Source organism: Centroberyx gerrardi, chromosome 2 (assembly GCF_048128805.1).
Source record: "Centroberyx gerrardi isolate f3 chromosome 2, fCenGer3.hap1.cur.20231027, whole genome shotgun sequence".
NCBI lineage: Eukaryota > Metazoa > Chordata > Actinopteri > Beryciformes > Berycidae > Centroberyx > Centroberyx gerrardi.
Window position 1 is genome coordinate 12,402,656 of NC_135998.1, and position 15,000 is coordinate 12,417,655.

General features: G+C 42.1%; 1 protein-coding gene across 1 annotated transcript in view; it reads left to right on the forward strand.

The window, feature by feature from the left end:
• Window positions 1-15,000, forward strand: part of LOC139922936 (transmembrane protein 132C) — a 103,593-nt gene that overhangs the window by 21,890 nt on the left and 66,703 nt on the right. The window lies entirely within an intron of this gene.

The window sequence follows — 15,000 nt, forward strand, 5'->3', positions numbered from 1 at the left end:
AATTTGGTTGTGTGTAACAAATTTGAGTTAATAAGGCAACCTCTCCTCTTGTGAAATGTATTAACTTAGTGACCAACTACAAGCTAAATATTAGTTTCAGACAGCATTGTCCTACTCGAATAGATTTAGTCTTATCCTGCTTGTAAAACACCGTCCATGTGTGCATCAAAGTTTTGATGGTGAGTAACAAGCAGTGGTCCTTGTTTTTCAATGTCAAGATCATGTGCTTGGCCCCGTTTGTGGCAGCATACGCTCTCAATCTCTGTGTGCGTGGTTGTACAATATCCGCACATCCACCACCGGCCATTGTGAGCCCGGCCTTCCCCCAGGCCAGGGTAACTGTGTGACACGCTTTGGCAGCTTGTTTTTGCGTAGTTTGCAAAATCTCTTCTGTAATGTATTGTGAAGCGTGGACTCTGATAAAGGCCTTGTCCACACTAATCCCAGTAAATTTGAAAACGGTGTTTTCGTGTCGTTTGCGTTTCTGTCCACACTAGCGTTTCCAGGCTGTCCACACTGATACACAAAAAAATAGGAAAACTGTGAAATCTACCCTATTGGGTATGCTTAAGCCTCTGACCCATGACCTTTATGTCATTACCACTGTTTACAGAAGTGTTGTCAGGGCCGCAGTAGCAGAGTGCCTTAAGTGGCAACAAGATGTCCGAATCGCGACAAAAGACGGGCAAAAGCAAGCCAGACTTCTTTGTCTGGACAGACGACGAAGTTGAGCTGCTTTTGAAAGTAACAAACGACTACAAGACCGTCAAAGCCATGGAGAATATAGACGTTATAGCATTAATAATATGGCGTTTTGGAAAAGCCCCGTTTTCCCCATTCACACTACAACACGAAACCGGCGTTTGCAAATTTATCCGCTCTGGAGAGCGTTTTCAGAAAGCTCCCTTTTCGGTGGTTGTAAACGCTGTCTTATTGTGGATGGAAGGCCAAAACGGAGAAATAAAGATGCGTTTTCAAACGGATTAGTGTGGACAAGGCCAAAATTAAATTGTTGAAAATGTTAAAATTGAAAATTTTGTTGTTGTTAACAGTGGCATTCCTCTCTGCAGCCATAGTTCCCTCAGTGTTTGGAAATGCCCAGAGTTCACTAGCTATCTGGCTAATATGCTAGCATTCGGAGCCAACAGAGAGACATCCCCTAACAATTGTAGTTGTCACCGTGACGCAATTTTGATGTAGAAAATCTTGAAGCCCAGTTTTAGGAAAACAGAGTAGGCATTTCCAGGAGCCGTGACGTTCCTATGTTACTAAATTTTATGTGTGATGTTTTGTGTTGCCTTCCTTTAAAAATGTAACTACCACGATTTGCCATGACAAGTAATTTGATCTAGTCATAGAACATTGTCATATATCAAAGCCCTGTTTAATTCTTACCATTCATTTCATTTGTACTGTTAACATTTGGGTTGTACTTTTCAGTAACTTGTAGCCTAGCCTTGTAAAAGCAAAATAAAAAAACATTGTGATGCATAGTGTATGAATCGCGAACATTTCTGAAATTATTGTGATATTATGTTTTATCCATTACTTTGTGGTTTGCACGTAAGTCAAGGTTGGTCAAGCCCTGGATGCCCATTTCTCCTTGTTCACTTTTTAGTCACCCCAGTCCTTGGCACAGATGTTTGACTGTGGACTGGAAGAACAGACCTGGCAGTGTCACTCCACTACTCTCAATGCAGACAAGCTGTGTTATGGCTGCAGGGAGTCACACACACACACACACACACACACACACACAGAGCACAGACACAAACACAGTTGCACACATGCTTGCTGGCATACAAACACGCACACACACACACACAAACAGAGAGCGCAGCCCAAGGGGGTCCTCCATGAAGGGCTCGGTGTAAACATCCAGTGGCAGTCGAGGTGTCTGTGGCCCTGTGAAGCTGAAGCAGTGCTCAGGGCATGGTGTTGGCTGATAAGCACCACTACATTCAGGAGAGGAGTGAGGTGGTCATCCTTGTTAAAAAACCTCCAGCCGCCCATTCCCCCGGTGCCGTGTTACTGCGGCAACACACTGAAGAGTGGCTCACAATCCTGTGGAAAGTGAAAGGGGAGTGAGAGGTGCCGCACTTACAGGACAAGCTGTGTCTGTCTGTCGACACACAGGAGTATCAAGTCAATTGTTAGTATTTGTTGTAGGCTGATGGAAGTAGCAGGTGTTGGTGGGTCGGCTGAAATGGTGCCAAGTAAGCTGTCAGTTACAGAAAATTGACTTTAAAATTACTTTCAAATGTGATTGTCTAAATGATCGGTACTTCTTGGATTGCAAGCATCACCTATCCGGTACTCCATGCACATACAACTTGACACTGGTCTGTTCTGCATGTATGTATGTGTGAGTAAGTTTCTACGGAAAATAATGAGAAAACAACAAAGTCTGGTTCTCAGTGGACCTACAGCCTTATATGTATGTATGTATGTATGTATGTATATGTGTGTGTGTGTGTGTGTGTGTGTGTGTGTGTTCATATTTATTATGAACATTTCCACATGTATTATTATTATGCTTTTCCTTAGTGTTATGGTTCCTATCTGCAGCCACCTTATTTGATTCAATATGCTGTGCAAATTAATAGTAGCAACCAACCATGGACACTGGCACCCTTGCAATTTTTTATATTTTTTTATACCTTCACAAAAAAAAAAAAAAAAGGAAAGTTAAAAATGTTTTGATATTTTCAAAACATTTGCAACATTAGATACCAGAACCATATGGCTTTTATTCACATTTGATTTAAGTAAAGACTAGCATTTCTACCAAGAAAGACATTTTTCAAAAGATAACGCGATTGTCAATGAAATGGTTCTATTAATGGTACCTTGTTTACTCTATTGTTTAGTTTATTTGCACGCTGTAGGAGTGAAGTGATAAATGATGAAAACTACAGAAAGAAGTGCAATTGTTGTAAATTAATTGACATCAATTTGTTTCATCATGCACTGAATACAATTCAATGTATTACAATCAGCTTTTGCCCTGTATAGAATTCAACACAGTATCTAGTGCAGTGTGAAATATGTGGATTGCTCAGTGACTGCCTCAGAGTCAGCTTGCAGATGTGAGTTTCACCCTGCCTCCTCTGTTTGTGATGTAAGGCATGGTTCACTCTTCAGCGAGTGCGAAAATGAGCGGAGAAGCCTGTCTGAAACACGCAGCATGAGCAGAGCATGATGAAACCGTCTGATAAGGATAAAGTTGTCTTAGCAGTATGAGAAACTTGTTAACACAGTCAGAAGATGTTAAGTTTGTGTTATTGCAGCTAGGAGGACATTTTATCAGTTGCTGAAGCCTTTGGGGTCAATAATGTTTTTCAGACCATTTTGCTGTTGAGTTACATGCTTATGCACAGCCTAAATAATATATTGCTTTTCGTTGAATTTTAATGTTGCAACTGTGAAGATCACAAAGTTTTTACATTTTTACCACAATGTGAAGTAGTGGATTATTATTAAAAATAGCTAGAGGTGCTAATAAAGCCAAACAGCCAGCTGGCCACCCAGTTAGTCTTGTGAAAGCCTGCTTTCATGTCTGTTCATATCAACACCAGCACATTATACTGAAGGATTGAGTAATCATTTTTATGACTCCAAGTATTATGATTTGCTCTAAGCTAAAGGCAAAATCTATATTGACACAGATACATACTGTGCAGTTAAGCAAAAACATATTGGTTTTTTAATGGACACATAGTGATGAGGAGGCTTTGTTTTTCCTTATAGATCTACTGTCAGTCTCAGATCTAGGTTCAGGGCCCACAGAGGGAGAGAGGGAGAGAAAAATAACAAGCTAGAGAGAGAGATGGATGGCAGGGGAAAGACAGTCGGGGAGAGGGAGAAAAACTGGCGATTTTTGGAAGGTCTGTTGTTCTTGATGCTGCTGATAAAAAAGCTCCCGTTTGCAAAATGCTCAGAGAAATCAAAGAAAAAATATCTATATCTGTAAATTCCCACATGTATTTTCAAGATTTTTTGTGCTTCGTTTGAGGAGAGCGATGGGATAGCGCTTTACTTGAAAACAAACACTACTTTTGAAAAATCTCCCTCTTTTCTCTCTTGCTTTTTTTCCCCTCTTAGAACAAAAGCACAACAGCCAGCAGAGATTACCCATTGTTTTCCACCCAAGCCTTCATCAGCCGTCAATTATTCAACCCCCTAAATCACCCCTCTATCTTTTCCATTTTCTCTTCGATTACCTCTCCTTCTCTCTCTCTCTCCCCCTATCACACCCTTTGCATTCCTCATTTTTTTTCACACAGACTTGCACACACACAAACAGAAAACACACACACGCATGCACACAGCACACACACACATTTTAAACCGTGCCCGATTATGTAGTGACTTCGCTCCTTGCCCTGTCTAGTGTATGTAGTGCAGCCTGCTGATGGTGACTGTTCAGCACTGCCCACTGGTGCACGTAATGAAGTGCAAATGGGGCTAATGTACTGGTTGACGTGCCAGCTTTCACAGATCAGACCTGAATTGATTTACCTGCGGTCCCAGCATTTTCCAATAATCCTCACATAGCAGAGCACAGTAGAGCGGAGGAGAATATGGATATTTTAGCAGCTTGCTTTAGGGAGGACGAGGTCTGGTTTGTCATTATTTTGTCCCTTGAGGAAGACCGAGGCTGTATACGGATATACAGTATAAGACTTTGAAGCGCACCGAGATGAAGGCTGTTTTATTTGTGGAGTTTGGGTTTCCTCTGAAAGGACCGGCACTCTCAGACTTTGCGAAGATTCGGTGACATCCCTCTGACAGTTTTTAGGGGGGATATTGTCTGAAATATTAACACAGATACCGGAAAAATGTGGGGGTGGGGTGACGGTTGTCACATTTCTTGGCACATCGCCTCTCCAGCTCTCGCCGCCTCCCACAGCTCCTAACAAATGTCACAACAGCGAAAAATACAACACCGCGCGCGACATTAAACCAATAATGTGTCTAATATTGCCAGTCTTCGCTCCGCTCACTCATGGGGTCCCAGGTGAGCGCTTCATAAACACACCTGCACTGCTAACAAACGTGTCGTTCAACACCAAACGGTATTTAATCGTTTTTTTATCACAAATACAGTCCCCAAACTCTGGACAGCTGAATGACGTAGTGGAACTTTTGACCCCTGACCTCGACACCTGCCTTACCTTACACTTGCCAACTCAATCCCTCAGTCAGCCGATCAATAAATCACTCATAGGCTGAAGTCTGGAGAACAGACATTAAGTCGCCTCTGAGCAACCCTGCCTCCCAGCACCATTAATGCAGCACACTTCATCAGTCCTGCATGGCTTTTGTATTTGTCCCCAGCGTATCATATCCTTCAAAACCTCCCACATCTGTGTATTCATACAATTTATGATCTAATTAGAGGACATAATGAATAGTCAACCATTTGTAACGATCCTGATTAAAATGTTTCAGTGATTGCCAAAGATTAATTGTTGCAATAATGGCTTCAGATTGATGTTATTTGCATATGTATGGCAATTATGAATTTTTGTTCTTCCTCTCCTTGATGTGTAAGCGGCAGAAATGGCTTTTGACAGCGCTGTAATTTTCTGTTTGAAATGAATTTTCAATTAAAAATTTAGTGAAAATATCTAATCTATCAGCAGAATTATGTTTAAAGTACTTCATTCATATTCATTATATCACGGATATGGACATAGCGGCCCATCTGTCATCATGTAATTGTATTATGCCCGCACATTTATATTTGATACTGATATGCCTTTGTTTTATCTGTGTATGTTTGAGTGCATGTTTTGCAGGAAAGAAAATGTGAAAGGGTTAGCGAGTTCAAAGTTGACAAAATCAAATGTTTTCCTCATCTGACTGGAGTTGATTTGAACCAACCACGCTACTCATCGCCGTGCTATTAGTCCAGTCGCCGCTACAACTGACATCAGCGTTAATCTGTGTAACCCTTTCTACATCAGGTTTACTAGCTCGCCATAATCTGTCCCACCACATCAGGAGATTATACTGCTTGTCCCCCTTCTGCTTCCATCCAAATATTGGATCAGTCCTGGATCATCCACCCACCCCAGTGGATCCCATGCGAAGTCTAATTTTTAAACCCCCGGATACAACCTTAGGTCAAATCGGTTTTATTGGAAGCAGTGTCTGCATGGAGCGTTTTCCCCTATCCCCTGGTTTAAATGTCTAGGCTTCCGTTCAAATGGCAGCCATACGGCTCCAGCTTCTGTCTGCCTCAGCGTGACCTCATTCCTTCAGCTAATCTACAGCACACTACTAGTGGCTTCCTGAAATCCAGTATTAAAGCACATGAAAAATTGGAAGTTTTTAGTCCATTGCTTGGCACACATTTCTACAAACATGATTTGCTTGAAAAAAAAAAAAAAAAAAAAAAAAGGAAAACCATCGTGACACATTTTTCAAATTTGTGTTAATCTGAAATCCTGTGCTTATTCTACAAATCCTGTGACTCAAATGAGGGTCAAAATATCCGACATGTAACGCACCAGATTTGTAATGTTCTTGAATCTTACATTTTTTTAGACTTGTCTCATGAGGAGAACTGGGCTATGATTTAGTGGAGGTGACTTGTTTTTTGGCCGCAGTGGGTGTTGCGCTGTCACACCCCTCAGTGTCATCATCCTGTTGCCCTGCTTTCATCTCCACAGTAGCTGCGCACACATGATGCTTTTTGTCATTTCAGTCAATACCCACCCACATCCAGCCTATCTTTCTTTACTCAGAGAATCCTGCGTTGTTTGTTGTCCCATTTCTTTAACAGTTTTTCAGTGTACTCAGGTTAGGATTCTTATTTCTAAGCTTAATGATGATTTGACATAAATAGGGAGATAAAGGGAGCTTGGGGGGAGATTAAAGAAAACAAAACTGCAGCGAGAAAGTGACAATTTGTGACAGTAAGCAAAGTTATTCACTGTTTAGGAACAGTTCTAAACTGGAGGCTTAATTAATTTTACTTGATAATGGCTACAAACCTCATTTTCATTGTCGTTGGCCTCCTCTGCCTCCCAATTAATTAATTCTTTAATCACTCCTAACACACTTCATTCTGGCCCAAAACAGCAGCCATACATTACGCAGGATGGGGCGTCACATTGGTGCTATACAAGGGAAGATCCCACCTCACTATGCAAAGCACCTTGGGCACCTTGAAATACACTATACAAATCCATCTATTCTTATCCTAATAAAATCAATGGCATAAAAGTGGGGCTGCACCAACACTTAATATGGCCTAATGCCTAATACTCTGTTTGACTCTCTTCTCTTAGTTATAAAATCAGAAAAAAGAATATTGTGAATCTTTTCAAGTGTGGCAACCCAGTAATATCCAATTATAGACCGAGAGAAACAAAATTTGAAAAATGTAATGCCTCGGAAAAATTATAGCATGAAAGTAAAAATAATCATAGTTAGTTATAGCACTCTTGAGGCCTTCGCTTACAATATTTTTGACACCTTATCATTAATATAATTAATCATATTTTCAGGATTCCATTAGCTTCATTTTTTAATGTTCAATATGTGATACAGTTTAGATGGATTTTTTATTTTTAATGTGAAACCCTTCGTATACCAAGTCACCTCTCTGAAACCCACCACCTGCTAAAAAGTTATACCAAGTTTTCACTGTTTTCAACCATTAAAACTAAGACTTACTTCTTTTGCTCAAAATGCGTTACATTAACAGACTAAATCATCCCATTGGAGCTATTTTTTCTAGCCATTATTATTTTTGCAAGCTTTTCTCGCAATCATTTTCAGTAATCATCATTTTGCTTATTGTCCATTGGTTCTAGGGCTGGGTATCGGTACTCGATACCTTTAAGGTATCGACCGAAATAACCCAGTACCAAGTAGTATCGAAACTTCTCTAGTCAAACGATACCTGCATTCGATTTTTTGTACACAGATCTAGAAAAAAATGACTGTTTGTATGGTTTTGCTCGCAGCCAATCACCACAAGCGTTCTTCGATTTAATGCGACGTGTGATTGGCCCACTACCGCAGCAGCTACAACCCATACAGTCTGTGGTGAAGTCGAGCGCGGTGTATGTGACGGAGTTGGCAGTTCAGCGTGCCGAGATGCCACCAAAACGTAAAAAAAAAGGTATTGAATGAAGTACTCTATTGGTATCGGTATCACTTTAAGGGTACTGGTATTGGTACTGGTATCATAATTTTTTAAACGATACCCAGCCCTAATTGGTTCCTCACATTTGGTGAGTGAAAAATATGTCCCCATTTTGGTAGAATCACAAGGCTAATCATTCAAATTACAAATTGTACTGATGCTCCAGTTCAAAAAAATCACTTCTACAGTCCAGGACCAGGGCTGAATTTTTCGAAAGCCCTTCGGATCCAGATCATATTTCTTCCATTTACTGACAGTGGACTAAAGTAGTTCTGAGCACTAAGATGTATTTATGTGAAACCTTGCCCATGCTTCCAAATGAAAGTTTCCTTTGCTTACAGAAGCTCAGAGGCTTCTCTGAATTTGCCTTCAGTTGTCTCAAATCCAGTTCTCAGTGCTCCTGCCCATACGATTGCTCTTGATCTGCCGTGCCATGATGCTGTGGCCAGCTCACATTTTGAACCTCTTCTCATTTGAAGTCATCCCCACTCCTCTGACAGTTATTTCTTCTTTTTGAGGGCATGAGTTTGTCCCCACAGCTCAGGTCCAAGCTCCATCTGTCAGTCATCAGGCTGCTTTTGCCTTGAATTAAGAAAAGACTTTGAAAGAGACGTTAGACAGACGAGGCATCGCCACGCTCTGTGTGTTTCTCAACCATCCAGATCTGGATGAAGAGAGTACATTTGGCTGAGGGCGATCAGCAGCCCTCCTCTCCTCTCCTCTCCTCTCCTCTCCTCTCCTCTCTTCTCCTCTTCTCTCCTTCTCCTCTCCTCTCCTCTCTTCTCCTCTTCTCTCCTTCTCCTCTCCTCTCCTCTTCTCTCCTTCTCCTCTCCTCTCCTCTCCTCTCCTCTCCACTCCACCCCACTCTTCTAACAAATGCAATTTAGTGGACACTTTCATCTAAAGCACCTTACTGTACCATCGGGGCCATCTCATCCCTTTTCCTTCTAATAACAATCTCATACATTCAACAAGAAGCAACGAGGATATAGAGCCGTCTTTATTCATAGAGGAAATAAATGGGCTGTGTTTATCTTGGCCAGTACACTTCAGTCCCTGGGGTATATGCACCTGATTGTAAGTGTGGCAGTCTTTGGTGACAGTCAGCATCTCCTCAATTAAGTAGCACTCAATACAATCCACTCCCGGTGGAAATGACTAAGTAGCACTTTAAGTAGTACTCTCTTTGACAGCTCCAAATTTCCTCAAAGCACATCCATTCAGTCTTTGGTTTAGATGACAGAGTTATTGATCTCTAATGAATGGTGAGATGAAGAGGTGGTCAATGGCACGGAGAAGTGAAATTGACATTCCACAAGGGTAAACTGAAGAACCGGACAAGCCTCATGTAAGGCTTCATTTTCCAAAAGCATTTTTCCATTAATATCAGGAGGAAGTTAGAGGGCGGATCAAGGGTAGGTAATGGAGGAGGATAGCATTCCTGAAAGTATCATGAAATAGTTATTCAATCCTCTTTTTCACCCTAGATTTAAGGGAAAAATTAAGAGAATTTTCACCTCAGCTTTATATCATTGTAAACAAAAACGGCATGTACTGTACGTATTTTTAGCTTGGTCTGAATTGGTGGTAAAAGTTAATGGATTTGTTCATTGATTCATGTTTGAGCGCATAACAGGAGTGAGGATTAGAAAGGGCAGAGAAAAGGAATGTGGCGTTTTAGTAAAAAAAAAATAGAAAATGAAAGAGCCGGGTATTGAAGATAGATGGGGAGGCAGAGGGAAAGGTGCATTGAAGATGGAGGAAGATAGAGAGGGATGTGAGATACAGTATAAATACAGTAAGGGAAGCTGAATGTTTCAGAAGAAAGAGAGAGAGAGAGAGAGACAGAGAGAAAGAGAGAGATAGAGAGAGAGAGAGAGTCATGGTGAAAGTGAGACAAAAGAGAGAGACAGCGGGAAAAGCAGCAGATTGCATGGGTGGAGATGAGCTTTGTCTGGTGAGTGCTCTTTATCTGATAGTGTTAATCTTGTCCTCCGTTCACAGTGTTGTCACGCACCAGCACTTTTAACTGGCTCCGATAATGAAAAGAACAGCATCAAACTCATTAATTGAATTAGCTTTCTCTTTATCTCCACATCTGCCTGTGTCTGCTGGCCCCTAAACACTACACCGACAACTATTTCTTAGCTAATTGACCCAGAGCATCTCCAGCACGGCCCCGTTTCACCTTACTTATTTATTGGAGCAGCTCCCAGCCTGACTCACCTGTCATTGGCTACTATCTAATTTAGTTTTTCCCAGAGGTGATGGAGATGATTTTGTTTGAGAGTGAGAGAGAGAGAGAGAGAGAGAGAGAGAGATTATTTTGTTTGAGAGAGAGAGGAGGGAGAGAGATAATAGACAGAAAGAAAAGAAACAAGGGGGTTGCTGTGGCCAACAGCTTGTGACTTTAGCTTGTAACAGGATTTAGCTGCAGGTATTGGAGAATTAAGGAACATGGCCAGCTAAACTAGCTCAATATAATTTGGCCAATTTGGCCTGCTGTCAGCAAATTGAATTCAGCTGAGCTACCTTTTCAAAATTAATTCAGAAAAGATGCTCAACCACAAGGGTCCCTGTGTGTTTTGCAAATGTGTCTAACTGCTACCCATTGAATCAATTTATGATCTGCTTCTGCATAGTGAATGAAGCGTTTTCTCATTCAGAGGTTTTAAAATAAAGGTTTCTTGGTCTTAGTTAACAAGGCGTCAGGACCTGGTTGCTGGTTGTATATGAGAGTGATAGGCTTATCAGTTTTAAAGGTCTGGCTATTGAGGGAGAAGCTTTTTTTCCATCTGGCTATGTCTTTGCAAGAGCCTCTCTATGATGTAGGAACCAAGGGTGGTTTCTTTGTGGCGGTGCTGATATCAGAGCAACTGTTCTCGCTTTCATTTATCTCCACTAAAGGTCAGCTTTGTCCACCAGTCCACTCCCCCAATGTGTTAACGCTGTATCAGATAGACACAGACCAAGATGCGTGTGCATGTGTGTGTGAGTGTGTGTGTGTGAGTGTGTGTGTGTGTGTGTTAAGGGAAAGCCATTGAGTCCTCTTAGCTTTACACTCTCCATTTTCTCCAGAGTAATGATCTGTTATCACCAGAATGGCAATACAGGGAGCCATTTTCCTCCTGTTTCCTCTCATTTTTATCATTATTATTTTAACTTTTATTTGAGCAGGTAAAATAACCTTGCAAAAGGCCTCTTGAGGATGGGCTATGGGTGGGATGTCATCTCTCTCTCTCTCGCTCTCTCTCTCTCTCTCTCTCTCTCCCTCCCTCCATCCATCTCCTTTTCACTCTCTCTCCCCATCTTTCCGTCTCTCTGTCTCCCTGTCTCTCTCACACACTTGTTGGGAATGTATGATCACACCAGACAGCAAATGCCAGTGCTGACATTAGTTGTAAATGACTGAAGCAACTGATATGTGGGTTGCATAGTCTTACCATGGCTCCTCTCCTCTCCTCTCCTCTCCTCATCCTCCCATTCTCCTTTCCCCCCATCCCCTGCCCTGATCCTCTCATCCACCCTAATACTGCATCTGTCTTTTCTAATTCGCATGGCTGGGCTAGGTAAAACCACTGTTCCTTCTTTTCCTCTCAGGCAGCTTTTACACCAAGCTATCCTCCCATCCCTCTGCTCACCGCAAAGATCTCTATACAAGCCCCCCTAACACACACACACCCACACCCACACCCACACGCACACACACACACACACACAGACACGCACACACACACACTTGTTTGTTCTCTTCAGTCTCGGTGTGAGCACTTTTTCTTCTGTCTTCACTTATTTCCATGGGAACTAAGAGTGTCCATTTAGTTATGCAGCAAAAACATGTTTTTGAATGACAGCATGTAATAATTGCTGCAATTTTGCCCTTTTCATCAATGCTATCCAGCTGTTGTCTGTTAGTGTCATAAGGTCCTCTGAAATTAGGTATAATTGCTTTCAAGGAAAGGTATTCGAGCCTTACTGTGGCATGTCCTAATATTTTCACACTGCTTTCCATCTATTTTGCCTATGACATTCAAATAAAGTAAATGTTTGTCCTGCCACAATCTTTATATGTGTGTGTGTGTGTAAGTGTATGTCCGTGTGTGTATGTGTGTGTGTGTGTGTGTGTGTGTGCGTGTGTGTGCGTGCATGTACTTGCACCACAATAGCATCCCAATCAACTTATTCACTCCTATGTTGTCATATGCACACAAGACTTTCAGCCTCCCAGTTTATTCATAGCCCTCATACTGTATTTAATTCCCTGCTTTGTAAAGAGCATTAATATTGATGTGCACTGGTATTTCATTAGGCATGCAAGAGGCAAGTGCAAGGTGTGTTGACGTGCTATTTGGGCAGTGGCCGTCACAGGTTGTCATTTCTGAACATCCATCAGAGAGAGATCAGTCGAAGACCGTCTTTTCTGACAACCCCATCACATCTGTAAATACTCATCCCACTGATGCACAGGTTTCCATGGATTTAATGAGGCAGCTTCATGTGCTGATGCATGAGAAAGTGGGCCTCCCTTTAAATTGCTTTCCTTTATTGCTTCCCCCCTCCTTCTCCCTCACCAGAAATCATATTAGCCAAACCAATCTCATTTACAACATGCCATTCCTTAATTTAGCTCCCTTGCTTGTTGGCTATGGGACATGCCTGAGTTTGTCTGTCAAATTGTGTGAGAGTGAAAGAGAGATAGAGCGAGTTTGATGGGGGGTGGGGGGGGGGGGGTAGACACGGAGAGAGAAAGAGAAAGAAAAAGAGATGAGATAAGAAAGAAAGGAAGTATAAGAAAAAAGAAAGAAAGGAAAAAAATAAGGTCCGTTATAAGGAGAGTTACTGCGATGCACTTTTCAGGACCATGGACAGCGCACCGAAGCTCACGTTAACTACCGCCGCATTCAAGAGCAGTAACTTTTGGACGATGGTAGAAGAATTAATGATGGGAATATAAACATCATAACACACCATGCACTAGCACCAGCTACTAAAATGGCATCATGTAGATAAAGAGTGGGAGAGAAAGAGATGGAAAGAGAGAGAGAGCGTTTGAGAGAAATTACAAAATCTTCCATTATCTGCTCCATCATGGTACCCAAAGCATCTCTAGCTTCAAACTGGCTTTTGATATTTCACCAGTGCAGCATGCAGCACATACTGTGGGAGTTTACTCCATATTAGTTCACATCATCAGATTCACTTTCCCTGTAGTCTGCTGTCAGTGCCGGGGCTGCATGTGAGGCGGTGGTAATTACTGTGGCCTGGCTAAGGTGAAAGCAGGGAAGCGGGGAGGCAGACAGCAATCAGTAGTCTCCTCCTAGTCATTGTCTGCCTCTTCCACACCAGCAAGTCTTTATCTGGGCTTGTCAGGAGCAGCGACCAACACAAGGCCAGTTATTACCGCCTCAGCGGCCTGGATAAGATCAAAGGAGGCCGGCCGAGCTGGGGAGATGTAACGACTGCGCTCTGCTTAGGACTGGTGCATGGTTTGTCATGTCATTATCCACCCGTTAATGTTAGAATTTCTCTATATCTGTTAGAAGTCCTTCGAAGTTCCAGATGGGGACAATATCCCATTTTTTTTTTGATCTGGGAAAAAATTACCCAGCGGTCGTGTTTCACTGAGTAGCAACACTGTTTTCGTCCTTTTTTTTTTTTTTTTTTTGTCTTTTACCTTAGAACTATCAATTTCTCCAACAACTTTCTCTCACATTGAATATTCTGCGCCTTTCATGTCACTGGATGAAACAAGGACAATTTGTCGTGATGGAAGAGAGAATAAAAAAAAAAATGTGCCGAGGGGTTCTCGTGTACTTCATGGTAATTTCATATGACATACGGGGAGAAGAGAGTGGCAGTGTGTCAGTACGGTGAGAGGAGGAGGAGGAGGTCAAGGTACTTGGGCATCCGTTCAGCCAGCCTCCCACAGACCGTGACCATGGGTAATGGGAGTGATTGAGATGAAGGGGTTAGGGGGGCTGCAGGGATCTGACTCCTTTAAAACCCCAGGTGTGGAGTAAAATGACCAAAAACTGTCTGTGAACCAGACAGCACCACCTGTTTCCTGCTTCAAAGCCAGATCTAGACATGCGTTCCTGATGTTGGCCACAGGATATTAACTTTCTGTACTTACATGCTGTAAAACAACACTCCAGATAGAAGGCCTGCTCCTGCGTTGGATGTGTACACTCATTCTGGTTACACAATGTTTCTCGGAGGTTAATTTGAACTTGCCACCCCTGACTCGTCATTTTTTTTTTTTTTCAATTCAGCCAACGTGCCATCTGTTGTCTTGGTGCTAGGCTTGCTCACTGCTAATGAAATAATTGTGCTTGCACCTGAAAGCAGAGGGCTTAGCTTGGCTTTGCTGAGGCGCTACGCATCCAGAACAAAATACGAACACGTTGAAAGCATTTGAGACTTTTTCACTTGTCAGAGTATATTGTTTATAGTGGATAAGGACCAGGACTAGAATGGATGCCCCCAGTCAACCAGATTTTGTGGCTCAAGAATGACAGTCATGGTTCCCACTAGGCCAAATGTTTTACCCTCCCACTTACCCCTTGACCTTTGGAGCTCCAAAAATCTGTAATGCTCTTTGGAGCTCCAGTATTTCATTTTAATAATTTAATAAAATATGTTTCTGTTGTAGCCTGTCTCAGGTCCAGCATCATCTAATGTAATGACCTTCCATCTGATCTCTGTCTATGTGTCTATGTGTGTGTGTGTGTGTGTGTGTGTGTGTGTACATGTGTGTGTGTGTGATCATGTGTGTCGATCTAAAACTACATTTGTTTTATGACCTGTCTGTGTGTGTGTCAGCTACAATATAAACT